We start from the raw sequence: 27974 nt of genomic DNA, 5'->3' as shown, positions 1-27974 counted from the left end.
GGAAAATACTGTTGGACAGGGAAAAATCACAGAAAACACTGCATAGGAATGAAAAAAAAATGAAATGAAGAACTAAGTGGAATCCATTAGGGCAAAGGAAGTCAATGGAGGATGAGATAATCATGATGCCTGATGCCAGGGGTAAGAATTAAATTTACAGTTCTCTGGCATGTAGCATATAGAGTGTTCATGCTGCAACAGGGCTTTAAAGCTCCAGAGCAGGGAAGCCTGGCGAAAACTACCGTGCCACCTGAAATGTCTCCTAAACTGAGGACAAGGAATCAATAGCTGATTCCAAACAGGAAGTGCCATACAAGGCAACAGAGGCTACTTCAACTGGCAGAGGGAAGGAGGAGTTGCTCTGAGTGAGTCTAAGACTAGTGCTGGGAAAGCAGTGGACTTTCCTTGTGGACTACAATTCCACTGTGGGCCTGGAAAAGCACAGAAGTATAGTCACAGGGAACACTTTGTCCTGGAGCTTTATGCCATCCCCAGGGTGGTTGTTCTGTATTACTTCTCAGATGGCAGTCCAGGCAGGAAATGTAATGTCAAAGCTGTGGGTGACAGAATGGGTTTTAAACATTTCATTTCCCCGGCAGTTTCTAAAACTGTAAACAATGCCTCCACTTGCTATTTAATATATCTTTGCTGTTCATATACTGTTTATATTTTTCTGTGTTGAGTCCTTAACAGGTAAATCAGTTATATCTAAGAGGCACAGATAAGGAAACTATGCCAACTTACATTAACCTATGAAACCTTTTGGGGAAATGTATGCAGATATGCACTGATACAAATGCTAAATACAAATATAAAACTGTCTTGATAGAATAATCATTAGTGTCAAGATAAAAATAATTTTAAAAATTCAGTTTTCTAGTCATTGAAACCAAAATATTATCACATGGAGAGCAGATGTAAGACACATTCATTGCTTTAACTAAAACTATGGTATGACAAGTTGTTATGCAATTGATATGTTCATATGTTAACATTACACTCTATCAGTATTACTAAGGTTAATAACATTTGTCTTCACTTATTTCCTAAGATTAAAAAACAAATTCACGAGTTCCTGCTGTGGCACAGTACATTAAGAACCCAACTGCAGGGGTGCGGTAGGTTGTAACTGTGGCTCGTATTCAATCCCTGGCCCAGACTTCCATATGCCTTGGGTGTGGCCATTAGAAAGAAAGAAAGAAAGAAAGAAAGAAAGAAAGAAAGAAAGAAAGAAAGAAAGAAAGGAAGAAAGGAAGAAAGGAAGAAAGGAAGAAAGGAAGAAAGGAAGAAAGGAAAGAAAGGAAAGAAGGAAGAAAGGAAGAAAGAAAGAAAGAAAGAAGAAAGAAGAAAGAAAGAAAGAAAGAAAGAAAGAAAGAAAGAAAGAAAATCCAAACTACAGAATACAAGTTTTCCTTTTTATTATGGAGGAGGGAGTGGGTGTAATGATTTTTTGACTGCTGATACATACATTTTGCTCATCAAAAAATAAATGAAGCGGCACATTTATACCTGAAATGGCATGTTTGTCAATTGCATGCTTAATGTGTATTTTTTCCACTCTCACATAATGTTGCTATGGATGAATAACATGCTGATGAATAGGATTTTAGGTTGAGTTGTTAATTTCAAAGATTTTTAATGCTTTTCCTACTAATTTAACTACCAAAATTGCTGGAGGCTGAGAATTAGTATTGGAAGGGTTTTTAAAATGCTTACCTATCTGTATAAATGCCAGTTTATGAAAAATGACAACTGGATAAAGAAGTGCTGTATCGAGTTAAATGAAGGTTAAAACCTCTCCACTTCAAATGCATTACCACTTAATATATTAAGTATATGGACTTAACATTAGGTACTACCTTAGACACCACCATAAAATGCTACATAAAGTCCAAAGCAGTTTAATTGGTAAAAACATGTCCAAATGTAAAATCACTTTAATTTTTCATTTTGATACCGAGAGCCTCCATGTCTCTATGTGTTTATACATAAATGAACTAATTATGAAATTGTCTAAGTTAGAACATATAGAAATGTAAGCCTTTGGGGTATCATTATTTCTTAATTCTACATTATCAAGGGCATTCACTACTCACTAGATCTGATTCAACATCTGTCTTTGCCTGTATGTACAATTATCTTTTCTCCTAGCACAGTTGCTTTGTAATGTTTTTCTTAAGAAATATGTATATATGTATAATACATTGAAAAAATATAGAAGATAGGATGATTTTGTTATTTTTGCCTATTAACCAGAGAAAAGTTTTAATGCCTTTGTGTCTTAATTTTTTTTTTATTTTTTTATTTTTTTTGTCTTTTTAGAACCACACCTGAGGTGCATGGAGGTTCCCAGGCTAGGGGTCGCATCGGAGCTACAGCAGTGGGCCTACACAACAGCCACAGCCCATGCCAGATCCAAGCCACGTCTGTGACTTGCACACAGCTAACGACAACGCTGGATCCTTAAACCACTGAGTGAGGCCAGGGATCAAACCTGCATCCTCATGGACACTAGTCAGATTCACTTCTGCTAAGCCATGATGGGAACTCCATGTGTCTTAATATATTATGGTGTCTGGAATCAGTGCATGTGTTCAAATCTTCACTCTGTTACTTTCTACTGTCTAGGCAATTTATCCAGTCTGTTTCTTTCTCAGACTGAATAATTTACCCACATTTACAGATCAATGTAATTCACAGATACATTACATTTATCTGTATATGTAGACGATAATGTCTTTCTCATAGAGTGATCAGGATTAAATGAGTTATGTGTAAAATACTTAGAGCTTCTGGTATAGAATGTTACTGCTGATGGGAAATATATGTTATAGTTATCTATGAACCCATACATCTTCACAAATGTCAATATATTATGTGAACTTTTTTCACTTAATATAATGTGTTGGCATTTTAAAATTTCTCATCTCTTCATATGGATATCTGTGTGTGTTTAATCTTTTTAAGGAGCAACATAGTAACTTGTAATGAATATTTGTCTACATGTATGTCTGCATAACTGTTCAAATGATTATTTTAGAAAGAATTCCTAGATGCAAATATACTTAGTTGAAAGATAGGTATTTTTTGAAGAATATTTTGAAATATGTGGATTCTTGCAACAGTTCAAAAATCTGACAATTTCTCACTTTTTCCTAGCACAAAGTATCACAATCTCATCTTCTACTTTAATAAGCTTAATATGCTTTGCTTAATTTTCCATTTCTTTAATTACCTGTGCTATTAGGTAACATCTAATGTGTTTGTTATTTAATTTGTCTTTTGTTCATCTTTAGATGTATTTCTATTTTTCTTAGAAATTTCTATAAGATCATTTTATAAAGAAACATTTTCAGACAATATTGGTTAAATTTATCAAATATATAATTATTTTTCAAGTTGTACTGTACAGCCATGAAACTTGACAATCTAGATAAAACCTGGAAAGCTGAGACAGTCTAATAGGCTTAATAGCTCCAGTAGTGATTTCAATGAATTTTATTTAATTCAACAAGGACTACACAGTAGGTTTATGTTGAACAGTTCTCATTCCTGCAGCAGTCATTTCCTTGGAAATGACTTACTATTGGTTTGGTTTTTCCTAGTTGGTTTCCATGTCATTGCTGCATACCTAGATTTGCCTACTGGCTAACTCCTTTCTATTGATATTACAATCATCCATTTCCTATCTTTGCTCATGTGTATTCTTTGCTTTACTGTTTGGTTCATATATATCAGCCCTATTTTCTCTTCCCACCAAGAACGTAGTTAAATAGCTTCAGCTACTATTATACTGGTCAAGAAGAGAATTCCAAGGCTGGTTAAACCACTGGTCAAATCAAACACTACATGGAGATAGTTCTTATAGTTGAATGCAAACTCTTTAGCATTAAAACATAGCCTCTATATTTGAGCCTGCCAAAATAAAAAGACCATTTCCAAATTTCCTTGTATCCAAATGTGTGTGAAAGTGGACATTTTCCACAAAGTTGGAAAAAAAAAGACATTTAAAAATGCACATATACACAATTCTCAAGTCACAGTTAACTCCCACACTATAGCAAACTCCAAGCAGATTACTACGCAAGGAATCACACTGCTAAAATAAAATGCAACATAAAATTTGTGATAATTTAAATGAAATTAACACTCTGAAAAAAAACCTTACATTTAGTTTGTTTTGTAGTAATTTTCATTTCACAAGCAGAATCCAGAAGGTATTGCTTTTATAGTACTATTTAGTTACAAACTTTCATATTATTCAAAATGCCAAGTAACTGGGCTAATTAACACTGGGATATAGAAAGAAAAGAGCTGGACTTTGTTATTCTGTTTTTAACCAAAATTTCTAGTAATAAAACACAGTAATGTCAATAAACTAATCCATTTTTCAAGTTTTTCTATGGCATTATTGTTTAATAAAAATACATTTAACAAAATTAAAAAATGGAAATGACTGATTTTTTTTTACTTGACATACAACAGATCACCTATTTCTTCTTGTCCATTTTTTTGGAGCCAGCACATGCTGCCATAATTTACTAGACTTAAAAAAAGGTCTTTATGTTCTTTTATGTATTTGTCAGGCTAGAGAAATGAGAAAAAGCATATCAAAAATCTATACTCTGGCTGGTACATCTATATCTAAAAGGCAGAGGGGAAAAAAATTTAAAAACTACCACCCACAAATTCAGTAAATTTCCATCAAGTATATTTACAAGTGCTGGTAAAAGCTGATAAATACAAAAGATTCTCTTATCTTTTAATTTAAATTTGAGCAGGTCAGTCCTTTTGAAAAACCTGCCAATTAAACTGAAAAGAATCAAGGCACCAAGTTAAAATATGCCAACTACAGTGTTTTGAGTAAGATATTTGTCCAAAATTCAGAGAGTCAACTCATTTATTATGAAGTAAAAATCTTCCTTGTCAAACATCAGCTTTGATTATGCTGTAAACTGTATTATTTCTCTGGGGTTATCTTGAACTCTACTACATAAAATAATGTTCTTCTTGTCAAATGAATTTAAGCTTGACATCACGCTAATGCTTCCCAATTGTAACATGCTTTGCCTTATCAATGTCTAGAAATAATTTTATAACAAAGTTTACTGAGAGAGACAGATAAATGATATTAAACATTCACACTAACCAGCAATGCTGGTCCCTAATGAGACTCTGCATCTCCCTCTGGTGGCAACAGGGAGATAATAAATATCATAATTCGGATGACTGAGGCAAGAAGCCAATAACACCAGGTGGAGGATAAAATCCTTCATAGATTTTCCCGACTTAAGGATTTTCTTTATGGAAATTGTTTAATGATGATGATTAAACAGTTAAATGATTAACACCACTTAAAATATGGCAATATTTTTAAAAATCTTGCTAATATTCTAACATAAAGCAAAGAGTATAAAAATGGTACAACTGGAGTCCCCTGATGGCATAGTAGTTAAGGACCTAGCATTATCACTGTTGTGGCTCAGGTTAGCTCCCTGGCCCAGGAACTTATTCATGCCATGGGCACAGACAAAATAAAAAAGTACAACTGATGTGCACTCTTAATTTCTTAAATATTGATACTTTCTTCTTCTCCTTCCTCCTTTTATAAACGTAAAACAAGACGAACACATTGGATAACATTTAGACTTGCTGTGGAAATTAAAATTAAGAAGTTTTTTTCAGTGTGCATCTTTCCCCATCTTGTAAGAGAACACAAGCACATAATGCATTACAAAATGTCTCTATTGTCAATAGGAGAAGTGACAATATAGCTCTAAAGAAAAATAATTCCAATAAGTTCTCCTGGTAACAAACTCATATTTTCATAAAGAAATAACAGTTTCATCTGCATAGTGTTTGGTTGTTAATATGGTTAACTAAAGAGCAAAACTGAATTTCTTTAGAGATTTTTTTAGTCAAGATCCATACCGAGGAGTACCCTGGTGCTCTAGTGGTTAGGATTCTGTACTAGCACTGCCGTGGCCCAGGTTGAATTCTGCCCCTTTAAGTTTAAAGCAGTTAAATTTGTCCTCTTTAATGTGCTTCCATCAATATCTACTGAGCACCTAAGATGTGCTAGTATTACCAGCATCCTTGAAAATTTACTTTACCATCCATCCTGAGAATTTTTCTAAACTCTAGTTCCACCATGATACGTGGAGGCAATAATAGGGTTTTGGCAAAAGTATTTTTTCACTTAATGCTTATGTAAACTTCCACAAGTTTGTCTACTTCTCTGAGCCTAAGTGTTTTACTTATAAAATAGGACTAATCCTACACTTATCAGAGAATTTTTATGAATATTAAATGAGATAATATACATGAAAATATAGAAATATAGAGAAAAATGCTAACAATTGATATGATTGTTTTCTTTTTGTCTCTCTTATGAATGTCTCAAAACTTGGCCATGCCTTGGACTCCATGAAAGGTCTCTAAGATGCTGAATCACTCAAACCCTGCTTTAAAGGGATCAGTTAACTCAGGCATGCTCCTTTTCTCATGCCTGCAAGTCCTTATCTTCATTGTCACAGCCATCTTCCATGCTGAAATCCATCAGATAATTCTGATTTCACTTTTTCTCAGCTCTGTCTGAACTCCATGTCCAATCTTGCCAGAAATATATTTTTCCATATTTTGGATTCCTTCACTCTTTTTTCCACCTAACTTTGCAATATCCCCAAACTTGAATAGAACACTTCTTCACCTTAGGCAGTTCTCCTGTTTATAAGGTAAAGAGCAAGGTGTAGGCATTTCTATATCTAAATTCCTAGACAATTCCATTAGTTTTATCTCACTCTCAAATGTGTGTTATATTACATTTAGAAGTTAGAAATTCAACCAAAGACACTATTAATGCTCTCAAGGCACTGACAATATATTATTCACCTTGGCTTTCCTAAAACTGATTTTCTTTGCCCTACATTCTTTATGTTTATAGAAACTCCGCCCTTTAGGAAAAATATCTGGAGCAGTTTATTCATCTCAAAAGACAGAATTCAAATAGGTCAAAATTACCATCAGCTGGAAACGGAATGTTGATGTTGGCAAAGTCTGCCATTGCCACTGCTGATACCCACCTCCACTGCTGAACCTATTCCAGCCTCTCTGCCCTGTTTTTGTTTGGTTTGAAAATAATCACATTCTGTTACAGACTGACAGAATGAGCTTTTTTTTTTTTTTTTTGGTCTTTTTAGGGCCACAACTGTGGCCCATGGAAGTTCCCAGGCTAGGGGTTGAATTGGAGCTGCAGCTGCTGGCCTATGCCACAGCCACAGCAACGCCAGATCCCAGCCCACGGCAACGATGGATCCTTATTCCACTGAGCAGGGTCAGGGATCTTCACGGATATTAGTCGGGTTCCTTACGGCTAAGCGACATGGGGAACTCCACATTGGGTGTTTTTAACGACCTGGAATTACAACAATTGCCACCAGATGGCACTATGGGACTGGCTACTTAAAAAGTTAGAGGTGAGAGTATCTTGTCAAAAGGTTAGCTTCCTAGTTGTGGCTTTGGAGAGGGCAGAGAGAAGTCTAATTTGGGTTCCTTCTTATTAAAATGTCATTCTAAAATAGCATAATTTTTTTCTAATCACTATTTCCAAGACATTGGATAAACAATTTTGATAGGGAACATAAAGCTTGAATACTCAATTTACAATACTTTGATGTAGCTAATCTTAGTCTTGTCCATTCTGCTACCTTTTCTCTTCCCTGTATTGGTCTGCTGTTTTTCAAAAACCCAGGGCCTTGCAAGTGAACATCACGTGGGCCTGTTCCCTCCATGGATGCCCACTCTCCAAAAGCTGTTCACCATCAGGAACAAGTTAATTAGCTTCCTCAGAACTCCTAATTAACTCACCAGCCCTTTTTATATCTTTCCACTCCATATCCACCCTCTTCTGTGAGTGAGAATGTGTTCTCTCGCCTGTCACAGTCTCAGCTTCCTGCTGCTCCAGCTTATTTAAGTGATGCTATTAGGACCCAAAAAGCTAGAGTATAGAAATTTTTAAAAAGGAAACGGTGCCCCAGATCTGCATCAAAGTCTGTAAAGGCTTTTCCTTTCAGTAAAAAAAAAAAAAAAAAAAAAAAAGCCCATCTATACATTTCCCTACTTATAATAAAGTCCCCCATTTGTTGTAAAATCAGTTTACACAGTTATTGCTCAAGATTACAACATCTACCTCCACTTACTAGTTCTGTTAAGTTTGGGAATGATGGACAAGAGTGGACCCTACAATCCACTTGCCTGGGTTGAAGCCTGGTTTTGCCACACTCCTTAGATGGGCTTCAACAGCTTGTTTAATTTCCTCAGGCCTCTGCCGCCACATTATAGAAGGATGTAACAGTACTATTTTAGGAAAGTTATGAGAACTAAGTAATCATATATAAGCCTTAGAGCCTGGCACAAAGATACTAGCAATTATCAAATGTTACCTGTGGCCATTCAATTATTTTCCATCACATAGAAGGCCTATCCCCGCTTTTTCCTGAGATGCAAAATACAGATGCAGAACAATGCACACAGAATGTGATTATATCATTTTTAAAGGTGTGCCTTTGTACACATGTGCATCATGTACATCTTGTCTCTAAAAGGATGGGTTCATCTGGACAACATGTTTACCTCACAGTGTAGAACTGAGGGAATGACGAACAATGTGGCAGGAAGATTTATTTTTCCTTCTTTCCTTTGGGGATTTTTTTTTTTTCAAATTATGCAGTTACTTTTAAAATTTTAAGCCAAGAATAAATTGAAGAGTACTTTTTAAAATCAAATTTTAAAATGATCTTAAAACTCTTAAGTGTTGCCAGTATGTCATCTGTACATCTCTCTGCCTGAAAGGGAATGAAGGTAAAAATAATCGTGAGTCATGCACATAAATCTAGTCCAAAGAATAAAAGCAGCATTGACTAGTACTACCGATTAGATGGAAGGGAATAGTCTAGCAATAATGGGGGACAGCAACATTAAGATCACCAAGACTAGGAAAATATGAGAAGCAATCCATTTTATATACCCTCTCTTGAAAATACATGTTTATTGGCAGCTAAGCCTGATCTAGCCCTGTTTGATTCAGTAACCCCAATCAGCTCATTCTCATCTTCTTTGCTATTTTCTAGATATGGGATATTACTAGGACAATTCAATTCACTTTAGAATCTAGGTCACTTATAAATATTTGTAATATTCCCTTCTATATTCTAGCTTTGAAAGACATCATTTAAGAAAAAAATTAAGAAGAAAAATCTTATGGAATGATAAATCACAAGCAATGATGAATGTATTCTAGTTAAAATCAGTCAATCAATGGGGTTTCCACTTTGGTACAGTGGATTACAGATCCTGTGTTGCTGCAGTTGTGGTATAAGGTAAAGCTGTGGTTCAGATTTGATCCCAGGCCTGGAAACTCCTGATGCCATGGGAGCAGCAAAACAAAGCTAACTTTAAAAGTTAACTTTAAATTAAGAGATTGTATGTTTGATCAGCCAAACAGGGATAGTTTTGTTAGTGTGAACAACTAACTGTTGTAAATAAAAATAATTTTAGAATATTTATTATAGTGCTAGTTGGAAAAAAAATCACTCTAAAAAATGGCAAGTCTCGTATTGAAATGTTATTTCCAGGAATTCTCTCAGCTTTTACAATTTCTTTAAGAGCTCTTGAAATTTTAGAGTAAGCACAGATTAAAATGTTTTTTAATTTTTTTAAATATAACTATATAGTTGATAAATATTATAAAGAAATCTAGGTATAGATCTGGCAAAGGTGTGGGATAGAGGAATCTATATGGTGTTTAATGAAAACATACATCAGCATAGTTGCCTGGGGAGAAATTTGACAGATAAGAGATGCACAGACCTCGATCTTGAAATTCCATTTCTACGTCTTGGAATTTATCCTGAGCAAATAAAGGAACATATTAACAAAGGTGTTTGTACAAATTTTTTAGAATACTGTTTCTAATTTTTAAAAGTTATAAACAACAGAAATACCTAAATGAAATGCACTAGTGAAAAAATTTTCAATGAATCTATGCAATCAATTTTTATAAAAAACATTAATAATTTTATATACTCTAATAGACATACGATTATGTTTAAAATATACTGTTATTGAAAAGAGCAGTTTACAAAACAGTATGGCAGCATATTCTGTGCTGAGATCATGGATTTCAATTAGCCTAGAATTTAAATCTTGGCTCTGCAACTAAATGATGGTCACAGGGGCTTGCACCAATTACTTAGCTTTTCTAAGCCTCATTTATCATCTATAAATTGGGAATTAATTAACAAATTCATGCATAACTTTAAGTGTATTTGTTTTAATATATTGCTAATTCACTAATATTAAATATATAGCCAAAGTTATATAGCCAAACATTTCATTCCCAAATGTAGTTTATCTAACACATTTTTCCCACGAAGCAAATCTCAGTTATCCAGAACCTAGGAACACTAACACAACACAAAATTATGGGTTGTTTAAAAGATTCAAAGTACCATAAAAACCCATAAAAAAAGCAAATGTTTTAAGAAATGAAACAGTAGGTAGAGGGTGAAAAAGACACTTTATAATATGAAAGTGTGAACATTACCATGTTCCACCCTAGCTGGTGGCAGGGGAAGAAAGATAAATGTTTACTGTTATATGCAGGTCTGAATGATCGCAACCTTCCAGAAGCACTGATTTGAGAGGATACCAATAAATTTTAGTGAGTAGGCAAATTCACATGTAGGAAGACCAATTTTATAATGCACATCCAGATACACACACAGTTGACCTATCTCTATCAATTTTCCCATAACAGGATAGATGGTAACAGATTCTATTATGCTAAAAACCAAGTTTAACAGGTGGTTTTAACTCAAGTCCATGTTTAAAGATAGAGCATGACAATAGGGTACACCTCCGCACATCACGGGAATCTTTTTTATATAAGGTCACACGGTGCTATTAGCTCTTGTACTTCATAAGGAATTTAAATCACTGTAGAAATGCAAATTTTGTTTTCTTGCCATTATCTCAAATGAAATAGGCTTTCTCCCAACCAAAAATACTACTTGGATATTACCAGCATATCATTCTAGTGTAGAATTCCCATCATTCTTGGGTTGGCCAAAATGCTATTTCTCAAATGCCAATTACAAAGCTGTTCTAATAGTCGGCAGAGTGATATTTTAGGGAATGCCTGAAAAATGATAAGAGTAAAGACTATCCCAGACTTTGACATTAGTTTCGTAGTTTCCCTTGGACAAGCTTGTGTGTGTGTGTGTGTGTGTGTGTGTGTGTGTGTCTTTTTAGGGCTGCACCTGAGGCATATGGAAGTTCCCAAGCTAGGCGTGGAATGGGAGCTATAGCCACCAGCCTACGCCAACGTGGGATCTGAGCTGTGTCTGGGACCTACACCTCAGCTCATGTCAACCCCGGATCCTTAACTCACTGATCAAGGCCAGGGATCAAACCCGTGTCCTCAAGGATGCTAGTAGGGTTCGTTAACTGCTGAGCCCTGAAAGGAACTCCAGGAAAGCTTCTTAAACTTGCTGCACACATCTTGTTATTTCAAATAGGAATAGTTTCTACGTTACAAATAATGGCACACAGTTACAACACAATGACATCTTTTTGTTATCACAAATGATTCTAATCTTGATACTGAGAAGGTAGAATGTTTTCTGGTAGTCTTTTATTGATTCGCATGAAGCAACTGAAAATAGCTTTAAAAATGGTTAATATACTTAAGTATTATCATCTGAATATGAATAAGCTTCTTGTCATTTGAGTTCTAGCTAATTTTTGTTCCTAATTTCTCAGCACTTTGCTCCTCACACTGATCCTAGTACCCTTTTCTTATTCTTCCATTCTACTTAATTTCACTTATTCCATTCTCTTGTGATCCCAGTCTTCAAAGTCCATTTCTCCTCCTTCCACATGATGTCAGGACTCTTATCATATTGACCTTCAGCAATCTTTTTTAAGTCAAACTCACTGTACAGGTGATGTGGCCCAAGCTCCATCGGAATCTTCCTTAGAGCAGAAAAATCCCTAACCAGGAAAGAATGTAACATTGAAACTCTGTGCCATTGTGTGAATAAGTGTCTCAAACGGCCCTCTGTAAACCAGCTATAATGGAAAAAATAAAAATCATTTAAAATAAAAAAAAAGAAAGATGTGCAATTCCCCCATGTGAAGCAGAACAATCATTCAAATAAAGGACAATTACAAGAGCTTCCATTCTCTACAGGTCCAGTGATTCCTGAGACTTTTGTATCAGCACAAATGGGAAGTTCCTGACTGAATGTGGCCAATGAAAATGGAAATTACATACCCTGGTAACAATGACTTTATTACAGCAGAATGATCTGTATTTTATAAGTTGGGAGTTCTTACGAAACTTAAAGGGGAAAGACAGGGTATTTGGCTATTACTTTGGTCCAGGTGCCACCTGCAAGTAAGACAGTTGCATGACCTGGCGCTAATCTTTTCACCTGTCTGAGCCTCAGTCTTCCTTACTGCAGCATTTGTAAAGGTATCAATGCCTGTTTGCTTTCATGTCTTATTAGGATTGCCACCAGGATCCAACATATGATGGAGATGAAGCACTTCACAGATTAGAATACTTCATAAATTCAGTAATAGTGTTATGTTCCTAACATCTCGACTCTTGTCTGTCTCTACCCTCACTGGGCCCTCTAAGTTCCCATCATCACCATCAAAAACCACCACCATCATGTTAACATGAGTCAAATTGAGCCCATAAGCAATGATGTGAACAATTTCAAAGGCATTCTGAAATACATTTAAACTGTTTATATTTCAATTTTTGACAGAATTGTCTATTTTTGTCTGCTTCTTCTGCAATAGAACCTTTAAAAGGACACTGCGTAATCATAAGATGTTAGAAAAAAAAGTTTGTTTACCTCAGCTTTTTGTGATATGCTTAATTTGTATACAGCTTTGCAATAAGCTGGTTTGTCTTCTCGTCTACATAGGCTGTGCTATAGCCATATCAAGTTCAAAATTACTGCAAAAGAAGTAATTGATCCTCTATTTCAATATCCCTGCTGTTTCATGAGCTCTCTTACAATTCAGAAGAATCTATTTCTCACTGATGTTGAAAAACATAATAAGGTCACAGCAGGGAGTCTTTAGCTTCATTAAAGAACATTATTATAAAAATAAAATGATCGAGGGCAAATTGTTTTTGTCCTTGTGGTACTGTTTCTGCAGATTCACATTAATCTGAGCGTTTAAAGCCACAATAAATTTATAATCTTCTCTTTATCATTCACTTCACCACGGTAGCCCCTAGCGGTAGAAAAAGATGTCATTCGTTCATGTTCCAGGGGATTTCTTTCTCTTTTGAATAAAAAGGAATTAAGCTTCCCCAGAAATAAGGGCAGGCTATTGTCTATCAATAACAAAATTTATTTCTGCTTTTAAAATATCATGGAGAATGCTGGTATCCAGCAAATGTTATATGCCAGCATTATTTAAAAAGTGACTGAGCAGAGAAATGAATTGAAATTTTGACCCACTCAGGCTTCCATCTATCATGGGAGCCTATAATAGGGGAACAACAGAAGGATTTAAGATAGAGAATCAGTGATTGCTCTATTAATCTAGTTTAACTGATACTAAAATCTGACAGAGCACATTATAAGCTGCAGGCAGTAAGGCTTATCAATTCATTACTACTTTCAAGGTTCTCCCTTGCTTTCTTTTTGCCTTCAGCTCCTGGCAAAGGACAGCCTTTTACAGTTCAATTTCTCAGTTTATTTTTGACTGCTTTTAATTATATTTGATGGCCTGCTTCTGCACCACTGAAGTTATTGGAGTTGCAAAGCACTTTGCTGTTATAATGATAGCTCCCTTGATGTCCGTTCATTATTAACTGCTTTTCAAAAGTGCTGCTCTCAACTCCCATTTTATAAATATTTAAATAATTGAATTTCTATAACAAATATCTGTGCACAGAAGATAGGGATTCTATTGCCTGTTTGAGAGGTTACAGGTAGTAAAGTAAATTTTTAGTAAAGTTTTATAATATTAATTGTAAATGTCTCATCATATCACCTGGCAGTAAATTCTCACCAATACTCAAGTCTAAAAATAGTCAATGACTTAAGGGTTTGACACTTTGCACATATGATTCTAAGATCAAGTTTAGCAAATAGAATGAACATTTTTCATAGAGATAAATAAAACCCTGAAATTAACCTGGCTCTCTTAAAAATTACCATTTTTACCATGAAGGAGTATGCTATAAGAAAACTGATTACACAAATACATTATTCCTTGCTTGGGGGGAGGGGGATTGACAGAGAAATGAGAAAAATACAGTTAAAACCCTTAACACTGTTTAAAAAACCTGACAATTTGACCATAGACATTAGTTTCTTCCTAAAAGTCAGGCAAATGACACTAAAATAATTGTTTTAAGAAAAATCAACTTAGAAGAGAGATGACAATAGCAGCAAGGTTGATGGGGGCAGACACAGTTTTAACTCAGTATCTGTAACATCAATTTTCTCCATTTCACTATTGAGGAAAGAGATGCACCTAAACATGACATAACTTGCTGATCAAAAATTCCTTTTTTTTGTTTTTCTTTTTACAGCTGCACCCTCGACCTACGGAAGTTCTGGGTCTGGGGTCCAATTGGAGCTGCAGCTACTGGCCTATGCCACATGGCAACACCAAATCTGACCCACATTGTGACTTATGCCCATAGCTTCTGGCAATACCAGATCCTTAACCCAATAAGTAAGGTCAGGGATAAAACCAGCATCCTCATGACACTATATAAGGTACTTAACCTGCCAAGCCACATTGAGAACCGCCCCCAGCTTTTTTTTTTTTTTTGCTCATAAATATTAAGTGGTAAAGCTAAGATTCAAATCCAGGCAGTCTGGTTTCAGAGTCACATCCTTCAACACTGTGCTGTATTTCGAATCATGAAGGGCAGGAGGCAGACAGGGAAATGCTGATCAATGTAGTAGAGCCAAGAAGGTGCTGTCTTATATGCACAGACTGGGGGGTACATACCAGTCAGCTATTTACCCCCTGAAGCCAGCAGCAATCCAGTATGTGGAAGAACTGAATCCACTGAAAGGCAGGGGTGAGGTGAAGTTCAAAAAAAGAAAAAAAAAAATCCTAAAATTGTTAAGTAGTTGCTCTCCCATCCCCTACAACTGGCAATTGCTCCCCAGTCCTCATTACCACCACCCCATCTAAAACCCATATATTCTAAGTTCTTTCTTTGGAGAAAATAAGCCCAGTACGCTTTAAACTTTATACTGAACTATTATATCAATATGACATATTTAAGCAAGGAACCTGGAAACCCCTTTCCCAGCTTGGTTTCTTGAACAACAGCAGTTAAAGTACTCTGAAACCCCATTCTCACATGTAAACAGGAAAGAAAAGTTCAGTCATTTGAGCAAAACTGCACTACAATTGCGACCTACAGCTAAGACCCACAAAAACCAAAAAAGACTGAGATAAAGGAGGGGCAACCTAAGAAATTTAAGTACACACACAGAAAAAAATTAATTATTGTCATCAGTATTGATTAAGAATAGGCTACATGGCTGTAACAAAAGCAGAACACTATAATAAATAAAAAAACAAGACTGGAAATTAAAAGATTTTAAAAACAGAGGAAATATTTAGCAGGGAAGGAAAACGATACGTGCCATGACAATGAAAGAAAGCAGAGAGAGAGTGTGTTTTTGTTACTGAGTGTACCTATATTGACTTTAGGTGAGATATACTGATGTGTTCCTTATACTTTTTCCATAATTTTCCTGTATGTTTAATTTTGTTCCAAATCAAATTTTTTGAAATCAATAAAAAGGTAGAAGATAAATTCAAGGAAATCTCCCAAAATAATAAAAGCAAGAGAAAAAAAAAGATGAATTTTTAGAATAGGAAGAGTAATCTGGAAGGTGCAATAGCAGACTGGTAATTTGAAGACAATTGATGAGATGAAATTATCAAAGAAATTACACATGAATTTTTAGCACCAAAGAAAACTCACTCCTCAAAATGAAATTATCCCTCTATCAAGGGACACCATCATGAATTTTAAAAATCTTAAGAATTCCCTACAAAGAGAAAAGAAAAACAAAAGTAAAACAAAAGTCACCTACAAATAAAAAGATATCAGAGCGACATTAGAGTGATGCTTTCATAATCCTGAGGGAGGGAGGCCTCATCTTGGCTCAGTGGTAACGAACCCAACTGGTATCCATGAGGACGTGGGTTTAATCCCTGGCCTTGCTCAGAGGGCTAAAGATCTAGTGTTGCCCTGAGCTGTTGTGTAGGTCGCAGATGCAGCTCGGATCCCACATTGCTGTGGCTGTGGTGTAGGTAGGCAGCTACAGCAGCTACATCTCTGATTTGACCCCTAGCCTGGGAATTTTCAAATGCCACAGGTGCAGCCTTAAAAAGACAAAAAAAAAAATTAAAAGCAGAGCATAATCATGAGGGAGAATCATTTTTATCCCAGATGCTTAAGCATATAGTACTCAAACATCAATTACCTGGAAGGGTGGAAGTAAGCCCTTTAAAGACAAGTGTATATCAAAAAAATGCATACTTCTCACAACTTATTATTATTGCTTTATTTGGGAACGCCATAGCCGTGGCATATGCAAGTTCCTCGGCTTGGGGTCCAATCGAAGCTGCATGCCAGCCTACACCACAGCCAGGGCAACTCAAGAGCCCAGCTGTGGCTGTGACCTACACTACAGCTCACAGCAATGCCAGATCCTTAACCCAACTGCCCGAAGGCCAGGGACTGAAACCACATCCTCACGGATACCAGTTGGATTAGTTTCTCCTGTGCCACAACGGAACTCCCTCACAACTTATTTTTAGGAAGCTACTAAAAGTTGTGTTACACAAATGAAGAGGGAGGGATTCAATCTAGAACGAGTAAGGAGTACAATTAAGGCACAAAAAATTCAGAGAAAAACAGAGAGGCAGAGTGAACAATCAGATTGTATTCTTCTAGCCTTCCATGATTCTGTTCTCATCAAACTCGAAATAATGGAAATCACAAATATTTTAATATTTTTGTGCATTTGACATTTGTAGTCATTAATGATCTTATAACCTTCAGGGAAAGCAAACATCTCATGCTAATAAACTGTAAACCTGAAGCAATATTTATATAGTCATAATAAAGTAAAACATTGAAATTTGAGGTCAACAACTTGATTGAACACATTAAGAAGGTGGTGGAAAATAAGTCCTGTGATCAATGCCTTTCTTAAATCCTCTATAAGTATCTTAAGAGGAAACTAATGTATTATGTTTAGAATTAGTAAGTCAAGGTAATAATATAAATGCATTAAACTGAACCTAAGTAAGGTGATTACCAAGAAAACAGTTAACAGTCAAACCTTGTTCTTTCTGCTGAATATGACTATAGCATAGACATACATGGAGCAAAATGCTGTGGTTCTGTTGCTGTTAAAAGCTTCTTGATACTCTCTGATTATTAGATGATGAGTTGTTAATTCTGTTTGGAAAATTTTAAGAAGAACAAGTCTTAGGGCTCCAAAACTGCTTCAACTCTTCCAGCAATAGTTGAAAGATGACTGACTGATGACTACACAGTGATGTCCCTGCTTGAGCTGTGTGGAATCTTTTAGAATCAAACTCACAAGTTTTGAAATCAAATTTCAGAACCATAGGGGAAACTATGGGGGAAAGGGATAAATTAGGAGGGTGGGAATAACATATATATGCCACAGTATATTTAAAAAAAGATTACTAACAAGGACTTACTGTATGATACAAGGAACTATACTCAATATTCTGTAATAACCTATGTGGGGAAAAAATTAATGGATATCCGTATATGTATAACTGATTCACTTTGCTGTATACCTGAAACTAATACAACATTGCAATTCAACTATACTCCAATAATTTATTTTTAAAAAGAAATATTATGCAGTTATGACATACTTTGAAAGGAAAACCATCTATCAAAAGAAATTTCAAAGGACCCAGAAGATGTTCTTGCTGCCTTCTTATTTCAAAGACAATTGCCTTAAAAATTAAGATTCACTCTGCATTTTGAAATCTTAAGTTTTGTTGCAGCACAAGGGTAAGAATATCATATATGCTTCTAAGTTTTGTAAAATAATTTGTTTCCATTGTTAAAAATAATTGAAAATGAAGCATACTCTGTCCCTACTTTCAACTCCTACCCTGAGAAAATGCTATTTATCTCTCTATTAGCAACAGAATTTGACAGTTTCCACAGGTCCAATGTTTACCACAATGCCTCTGATTTTAGCAAACAGTAGACACTAGTCTAAAATTACAGAAGTTAACTGTTAGAGCAGATTGTAACAAGAAGAATTAGGTTATCACACATGTAAGATAAGGTCACAAATTTTACTGTGATCATCACATAATCACATATTCTATTAAAGAAAGGCAACAATTGCTCAAGTGATACCTAAAATGTGAGAAAATTCTTCTCATTAAGATTAAAGAACATTACCACACCAAATAGGAATTTCCATCTTCCCTTCTACAAGAAATAAATTGTGTACATTTAATATCCACTATTGTCAAGGAAATATATATATATTTTATGTATATATTTCTGATTCAAACTTCAAGAAATCTTCAGTTGCTTTAACACAAGTCAAAACCTATGCGTCTTCTGGAAAATAATCTGCTTTCAATGGCTCATTATCTTTGGTATCTAACACCAAGAGTCATCTCACTATATACACTAGGTATCAGTATTATGATACAATATTTAATATTATCTGTGTATACAGTATATCTCTGTTCCTAGGGGGTAATCACTTTCAGGTAGAAATAGTTTATCAATTGCTATATTCTCCACATGTTTAGAGAAATTCAATGTGCATGGTAGATGCTTCAAATTTTTTTGAGTGATTTCAATTTTTAGTTATTGAGTATCAAGAGTCAGTGTCTTTTTTTTTCCCAACTCTGGTCTATTTTCATATAACTTGCATTTTCTTGGGAAATTTGAATAAAGAATGGAGAATAAGCCTGGATGAGTTTTGGTTTGCAATGATCTAATTCTACCAGATTTTCCTACAAATTATTTGAAACTCTAAGTGGTTTCAGTGTGATCAACAATGTAATATATTTTGATTGATCTTAGGCATGTATTCATGAATGACTAATGAATACTGATTCATATACACAAATTCTCCTCTAATAATTTCCAATATTTTATTATAGTTTGCAAAATATCATTATAATCCTTCAGCAAATGTAATTTCAACTGCTAAAAATTCAACATCACTACAGTTATTGGCAATATTAAATAATTCTTGTTGCTGTGTGATGTTAGCTGCAGCTTAAATTTCAAGTCATGCAGTGTTATTAATATTATATGGTTAGAAATAATTTCCAGATCAATGAATCAATGCTATCTTAATATTCTGTGTCTTTAATTTTCATAGCACATTTACTTTGTGAGTGGGTTTCATAAAAGGCAGTTGCTTGGTGTTGCCAAGCTCATTATCCTGGGATTTTATCCAGAGCTGAATTCCCTTTGTGATCACAGGGCAAAGAGAACACCTCCTAAACTCTTGAACTTTGCTGATTTGATGGGTAGGCCATATACATTAAAGTGAAAAGTAGTGCATTTTCTTGCAAACATATAAATGTACTTGACTGAAAAGAAAAGAGATGCTGCACAGGAACAACAACTACTTCTAGTCTCTTTCTTTAATGTGTGTAGGTTTGTTTGTGTGCTTTGCTAAATAAAAATAAATTTTATTTTTTTTTTCTTTTTAGGGACCACCTGCCACATATGGAAATTCCCAGGCCAGGGGTCGAATCAGAGCCACAGCTGCCAGCCTACACCACAGCCACAGCAGCACTGGATCTGAGCTGCGTCTGCAAGCTACACCGCAGCTCCTGGCAACACCGGATCCTTAACTCAATGAGTGAGGTCAGGGATCGAACCCACATCCTCATGTATACTAGTCAGTTTCTTAAACTGCTGAGCCACAAGAGCAACTCCACATATACTATTTTTTAGTGTTGGTTGCAGTCAATCAATGTTCACATCTGCAAAATTCTTGGATATTTATAAAAGGCTTCCAAAAACTTGCTATTAGTTGACTTCATTTCAGCCTCAGAGGCTTGAAAAGAATATTATGGTCTGGGCTCTGTAACTTGTTCATGCCGGGGTGAATATTTGAGCCCAGGTCAATTTATACTGTATCTATCCTCACATAATTATGTTATTAAACATTGATAACTCTAAACTACCATTGTATACATTTTTTCTGCCACTCTTCTAGTTTCCACTTAATGTTTTCTCACACATTTATAGTGTGCATGTTGGGTGGGGGTGTGTGTAGAAGATGAATTACCAAGAGTAAATTCATTGATAGTAATTTTACTCGCTTTTTCTATGTTGATAAAAAACAAAACTTGGCCCTTTCTCCTGTATTTTAGGGAGAATTCAGGCTGATTCCAACAACCTGGGCAGCCCCTCTTGTACACTCTTTCCTATAAAGCAGGGCTTTGCTTTTGCAGATTTGATTACCGGGGAGGGCAAAAAGAAGGAAGCCCCATAAAGAGGAATCTGCATGCAAGAAGCAGAAACACAGCCCAGGTGAAGAGGACACATATGGTTCTTTAGGCAGATTGAGATAGTGGACAAGTAGAGGATGTATCCAATATAAATTTACAGATTTGGGTATATTTACGCCATGGCTGTCAGGATCATCATTCAAGCAGAATACTCAGCAAGAATGACAAGGGCAAACGACAGACTTGGAGATAGTTTACGTGGAAGGTAAATACAGAGCAGTTTGAAAAAGAATGCTACCAATATTCTTTACAAAGTTGTTTTTTTTTTTTTTAAGCTGTACACATGAGAAATAAGTATTTCTTCTACTTTAGATACATGACAACTTGGCAATGCATCACTGATGTCAGAAAAGTTAAGAATTGAAGAAAATAACGAATGATATAACAAATATTTTCTTATGATATACAACGATTTAAGTTTTTTAAATTCAGTGATATTTACAAAGTGTATGATGAAAGATAGCATTTAATATATCATATGGATTATTCTAAGCTTTAAACAAGTACTTTAATAAAAAAATTTATTCAATGTGTAGCATTTATGGTATAATTTTCTACAAAAGGAAAAGTAAAATACAGTGAGAATGATATGTATATTTATTCATTTAAACAGTCTAATGTCATTATTATCAATACTAATGGAAGCATATTTTTATATATTTAACCTTCAAGGCCTTCCTCAAATTTCATCCCTTCCTTGGGGTTTTTACACACTTAATTAAATAGGAATCATTTCATTATCCGAAACTCTTATTTACATAAAAAAGCTACATATATATATCTTATTATAAACAAATAAATACAATAATACATGTACACACTCCATTATTTTTAACAAGATTTTACTTTAATTCTGTTTTGTAATCTGATTTTCAATCTGTGGAAAATATGTTGAAGATTTTTCATGACCATCTTCTGTAATACTTTTCTTATGAAAAAATGTGCGACAAGTTATTTTTCTGATTATCATAATATCATTGTGAAGACATCAGAAAGTGCTAAAATAAAAATAAAAATTATATCTCTTCTATAATATTTTCTTTATAAACACACAAATTTCTAAAGAATTTTTAATTTGCCTTTTCAATTTCAAAAATATACCTGTTCCTTCTTCCATGTCATAAATATGCTTCTACTATGTTTTAATAGTTCTATAGAATTTCACTTTAAAAAGATCTATTTCATTTTTAGAAAATCTTTTAAATACTACAAATTAAGTATTTGAGCTGTTTATCACTTTCACTGCAATTACAAGACACTGAGAAATATTCTTTAAATATTTTCAGATAGTCATAATTATTTTCTTACATTAAGTCACTAGATATAGAATTGCTATATTAATATATTTAGTAAATAGACTAAATATTTATTGCATGTTTCTTATAACCTTTATAGCATTTTCTCTAGGTGCCTGGATTAGCTTACCTTCTTTAGTTATCCTTGGAATTGTAGAAGGCAGATATGCCATATAAATTAAAGTAAGAGTGTATAGGTCTTAGTACAGATCTTTAAAAGCATAAAAATGATTTCTAAAAATTAAAATGTATAAAATATCTTCAATTACCTAGATCTATAGCCTATTACTCTATTCAACTCACAAAAGATTTATATTAAGGTCTCTAGACAATGCATACATTCTGGATAAATGGATTTATGAATGTATAGACTCTGGAAGGATTATAATTAGACTCTGTGCAACAAAAGGTATATGTGACCCTTATTTTATCATCTCTTGAAAACCAGAAATCAAAGATTCTTTTGAATTATTAGATTATCTGTCTGCTTTAATTGCTTGACTCTGAAAGTGACAGAATTCAGGGTTTTCAAGGGTAACTTAGCCTTTAGGTGCCTGCCATTAAGGAGGGTTTGGAACAATCTGTCAGTTAAAAACACTTAATTCTGGGTTCCCACTTAGGTCGCTTGCAGAAATAGCCTTCCCTCCGACCTCCAAGTCCTATACAAAGGTCCTAGTTCATTCTACTTGTAATTCAGGAATTTTGACACTCAGTTCAACAGAAAATATCCTTAATTACTTATTCATTCTTCTCTCGATAACTTTGACAGATCATCTATTGACTTTACAGCACTACAAAGTTTCACCATTATAATCTTTTAAAGAAATGCCATGGGCCAGTATTTTGAAAGAATAAAAGGTTCTATGGAGTAATTTTATGAACTCTGTGGGTAGGAGTAGGGAAGATGCACATACTGGGTCTTGGCGAACTAAACTAACCTGGAGATGAAGTCCATCACTTCCTTCAATGCTGGTGCCAACATGCCGTCAACCAGACACCTTAGAGTAGAGTATCGCAGGCCAGGAACCACTTGCTTTTTATTCCCACCTGGAACAAAATACATTGTCACTTGCTTTTTTCAAGTTCCTTCAAGCATAACAACATATTCATTATGTTATCTTTTCCTGTCACAGTAGGCTCTCATTTATCAGATTGCTCAACACAGAGGAAAGAAACGTAAACTCTTCACCTCCATAATCCACACCTCAATGATTAACATAGCACCTGTGTAAGTCACAGGGACCAGCCATATTTTATTTCCTATAAAATGTTCCTTGTAACAGATTATTTATGATTTCTGTGCAATTATTACTAACCATTGGGTTTAATTGATGTGTTAATTTAGGAAGCCATTTGCTATAGATTGTCCTTGGAGACTGTAAGTCAAAATGCAGTTTTATACCCCAGAAAGAGTTTTGGAATTTTTTTCTCTACCACGAAAGGGAATCTCAGTAGGAAACAGAATTTAATAATGCAATTCCATTAGTTTTATGCCTTCCCTGTTTTATATTCTTCAACTTGAGAGATATTGATGAAGAACATTCATGTTGCCTCAAATACACCAGAGTGGTGATGCATTGGAACACAAGATGAAAATAGATGTTTCAACTACTTGGAAAAACCTCCGAACCAGGGTGCCTTTGTGAATGGCATGTGTTAGGGCCACAATGTGTTTCACACCTCACGATTACAGCCACATGACCACCAGGGCTCTCGGCTTTGCTCCAGGCCAATGCATAATCAGGAGGTTTAAGCACCTGTGCAAGAGAGGTAGCAGTAGACCTATCTTGCTGTGGTTTCTCTAGCCAGCCCTTACTCTGCCTTTGTCCCCTTCTCTAGTACCTGAAGTATCTCATGGCAAAGCTCCTGCTATTTGCTGACCTCCTGATGTCCCCTGACTACCAAAACCCTCAGAACTACGGTTGAACAGGTGGATACACTTTCCTGCTTGATCCACCTGCCAGGGTTCCCTTTGTCTTCTTGCTCTATCTCCCTAGCATTCATCACTTATCTGACTCATCGCAATACTTGGCTCTACCCTCTGTGAATGAATAATTTGGTTCCACATACTTCAGGGCACAAAAGAGCTCACTATCCTTTAGTGTCAAGTTAGTGACCTCTTGTTTTGCCACATCTTGCTAGTAACTTAGCTTAAGAGATTTTTGTCTATGTCATGCAGTGGGAAACACACAGTAAAGGTAGGCTTGACTTCTCTATAGAACTCAAAACCTAAGAATGATTATTGTTCTATACTTAAAAGTCTCTTAAAATTCCTATTTTTCTCCTTCTGAAATTCATCCTATCCCTTTCATTTCTTACACTACTGCCACAATAGACTTTAATCAACTGTCACTTAAATACTAACAATAACTTTCTAAATGTTGATTCGGTACCAACTGCCAACAGGTGATGATTTACAACTAGATGATTTGAAAAGAGTTTAATTTACAAAAAAACAACTGTTTACAAGACAATGGGTAGTATGTAAGGAAATCAGAAGGAAAGGTGTGGTCGAGTTATCACCCATCACCCATAGGCCTGTAGGGACAAGGGCAGGAAGCAGTTACTTCACCTGGGAGTCAGGTATGCAGAGAAGGCCTCCCAGAGATCAGCAGTGGTCTTTGCAGGGAGCCCCAGGAAGCTCAATATGGCAGGATGGAAGGAAGGCCTGGATAAAACACTCTCACCTTTTCCTTTCCTCTGGTTTCCTGCCTGCCCTGCCTCTGGGAAAAACCACATTGGGATCCCAAGAGCATAGTAGTCTGTTGATAAATTCCACCCAGACTACTTTTCAGTTTTAGAGACCAGAATGGAGAGAGGTAGAAAGGGCAATTAAGGGGAATGGAAGAGTTCTGTAAACAGTCTTATTCATACTCTGAAGCATCAGATTTTGAATCAGATGTAAGCCTGAGTCCTAGCTGTATCTACATGTTTAAGTCCAGACAAATGACTTAACTCTTACTTCTCAGTATCATTCTCTCTACAATAGAAATAATACATACTTCAGAGTTCTGTTAAGATTAAACAGCATAATTACCTAGAACACATACTAAGTATTTAATATTAGCAGTAGTGACAGTAATTCCTCTTAAAATATAAACACACACACACATTCTAGTCATGCTAATTTTTTTTCTTTTTTAAGTCTGCACCTGCAGCATATGGAAATTCCCAAGCTATGGGTCAAATCAGAGCTGCAGCTGCTGGCCACAGCCACAACCACAGCACATCCAAGTAGTATCTGTGTCCTATGCCACAGCTTGTGGCATCGCCAGATCCTTAACCCACTGAGCAATAGCAAGGATTGAACCCACATCTTCATGGATACTGGTCAGGTTCTTAACCCACTGAGCCACAACAGGAACTCCTCATGCTAAATTCTTCAACTCTTGACTCAAGAGACCATGATATTAAGTCTGATTTTCTTAAGTGTTGTTCTTTCTGCTCATAGACTTTTTTTCTCCCCCATCCCAATCTTTGATAGCTAGAGAATTCATACTCATGTTTTAAAGTCCTTAAAATGATGTGAAGGCTCTCTGCAGTCTCTCTCAGGAAAAGGGAACTGTTCCCTATTTCTCCATGGTACACATCTTTCTGCAATGTGGTTACACCATGTTTGTCCTCTTAGTTGACTGTTAGCACCTTGAAGGAAAGGAAGTCTGACAGGTTTTTATCCTCAGAAGGCACCAGGTTCATATTAGATACTTGATAAATATTAAGAGAATTAATCATTATGTATTACTAGCTTAAGTCTGTTACTGTGTGAGGCTCAGTAACTTCTTTCCTCTTTGCCCAAAGGACAGATCAATCTGTAACAGAATGTTCATGGTTGGGATTAGGATGGTCAAGAAAACTGAAGAAGAGGCGTCAAAGGAAAAACCTAAACAATTTTGCAAATTTTCCCTTGGACAGTCTTGCTGGAAAATTCACCTCACTCACTTCAAGTCTGCCAGAATCACCAGTCCTCACTGATCTCATTTAGTAACTTGCAATAATAGTTAACTACAACTACAAAACACCCCTATGCATCTGATGCAATGGAGTGATAAACCAATTGAAGTGCCAACATTCTCAGTGAGTAAACAGAACTTTTTCCCTTTCCATTAGATATATTTTGCTTTGTGATGAAAGGCCATGAATATGCATGATTCTAAGTTTCATTAAATGGTAACCAGGACAAAGTCTTCCCCCACCCTTACTTCCATCCCTTTCCATTTGCCACCCTCAGAGAGACCTTGCTCAATTTCTTCCTGCAAATACAGCAGTGTATGGGTGTTCATATTCCTCACCCTCCTTTTTAAAAAACTGCATCCTTTACCTACTATTATAGGCCCTTTGCCCCACATAAAGTAACCTCAAGTTTTTTCATAATAGCAAATAAACAAGCATCTTCTTCATATTCAGCTTCATCTATTCCTATTATTCTGATGTGAATTCTTTAATAAGATTCCCAGAAAATTTGGTTATAATTAGAGAAGCTGTAATAAATGACTGAATATAAAGTAAGTTAGCATCTCATAGGTCCATCCATAGGATACATTCCTATGAGCACGTGGAGGGAATTCAAAGGTGAATGTGTTTGTAACTTCCAAATATATTGATAAATTACCCTCTGAGAATCAAACCAATTTATGCTCTTACAAGCAGTCTTAAAAATGATAAGTAGGTTTATTATCTTTAAGATAACACAAGGGATAGTGCATATCATTTTGTGAAATTTTTATTGTTAGCTTTCACCTTTTTTATTATTTCAACTGCAGTTCAACACCTTATTTCTTATACTATGTATTTTCAAAACAAAGTCATTAACAACATCAGCAAAATATTTCTCTAGGTTTTTTAAAGTTTTTGTCCACAAACTTCATGCATTCCTGCACATACTGGAAAGTGATTATAACAAAGAGGTGCCACATTGCCCTCTGGTGGCAACCTGCTTCATCGCATCTTCAGTATATTAACTTGGGTCAGAAGCTATAGGTAGACATACACCTTGGTGTCAGCCTTATTAGCCTCTAAGCCTAGCTCAAATTGCCTCATCTCTAATACAAGAGGAAACTACTCTTGCAACTTCGGAGCTAGGTCAGCCTTTCAGGAACCAGTTTGTGCAACTTGGTGGATGTCCTAATAGGCAGCATTCGTTTCTTTTTATCTTTTTCTTTTTTTTTCTCTTTTCCTCCTGGTTGCTTTTATCCTGAGTATTTTTTTCTAGTGAGCCAAAGTGTAGGCTTGCTCTGGGCAGTCAGGCTATGCTTCACCCTTTCCCTGCCTATCAGTGAAATCAAAAAGATTATCACCACTCTCTAGAAATCCAAGTACTAAACACATCAAAGTCAGCTTAGTTAGAAACCTGAAATCCATTTCATTGCATTCATTCATTTCACAAGTGCTTAGAATACTATATGCCATATCCTAAGTGGCTATAGATTTTTCCATGAAGGAAGTAGACAGAAATCTGTATTTTTGGGGCTTATCTTTTATTTGGGGAAAAATAGAAAATATGTAATTAAACAAATACTTTTTTTTTTGCTTGCCTTTTTAGAGTCATACCTGTGGTTGAATCAGCGCTGTAGATGCTAGTCTATGCCAGAGCTATAGCAACACCAGAACCAAGCTGCATCTTTGACCTACACCACAGCTCACAGCAACACTGGATCCTTAACTCAATGAGTGAGGCCAGGGATTGAACCTGCATCCTCATGGATACTAGTCAGGTTCATTTCTTCTGAGTCAGGATGGGAACTCCAAGAAAATACAATATTTTAAAAGACAGGGGTCTGTGTGTGTGTGTGTGTGTGTGTTTGTGAGAGAGAGAGAGAATGAAAGAGAGAGAGGAGTAAATGGGGTGGATATGCAGATCTCACTCAAGGTCTCACTCAAGGGCAGAATGCAACCACTGACTGACCAATATTGAACCTAAAGGCCTGGGCCACGGCCATGATGCTGGACAGCTTCCTGTGTCGAGGAATTTTTTGAATCACATGGAAGTTAATCTTGCTTGTCCATCCCTACTTTCTCCCCTGTTGATCCCCAGAACACTCCCCACAAACTTCCTGCATACTC

At 35.6% G+C, this 27974-nt stretch overlaps 1 long non-coding RNA gene across 1 annotated transcript in view; it reads right to left on the bottom strand.

The window, feature by feature from the left end:
- LOC125121272 (uncharacterized) overlaps positions 1–22955 on the bottom strand; it is a 179209-nt gene extending 156254 nt beyond the window's left edge. Inside the window, exon 1 of the long non-coding RNA XR_007133421.1 lies at positions 22853–22955. This is a non-coding gene — a long non-coding RNA (uncharacterized LOC125121272). The remainder of the gene's footprint in view (positions 1–22852) is intronic.
- Positions 22956–27974: the final 5019 nt, after the last annotated feature.

This window comes from Phacochoerus africanus, chromosome 2, assembly GCF_016906955.1.
Source record: "Phacochoerus africanus isolate WHEZ1 chromosome 2, ROS_Pafr_v1, whole genome shotgun sequence".
Taxonomy (NCBI): Eukaryota; Metazoa; Chordata; class Mammalia; order Artiodactyla; family Suidae; genus Phacochoerus; species Phacochoerus africanus.
The sequence above is the reverse complement of the archived record's forward strand: the minus strand, read 5'-3'. Positions and strand labels throughout refer to the sequence as shown.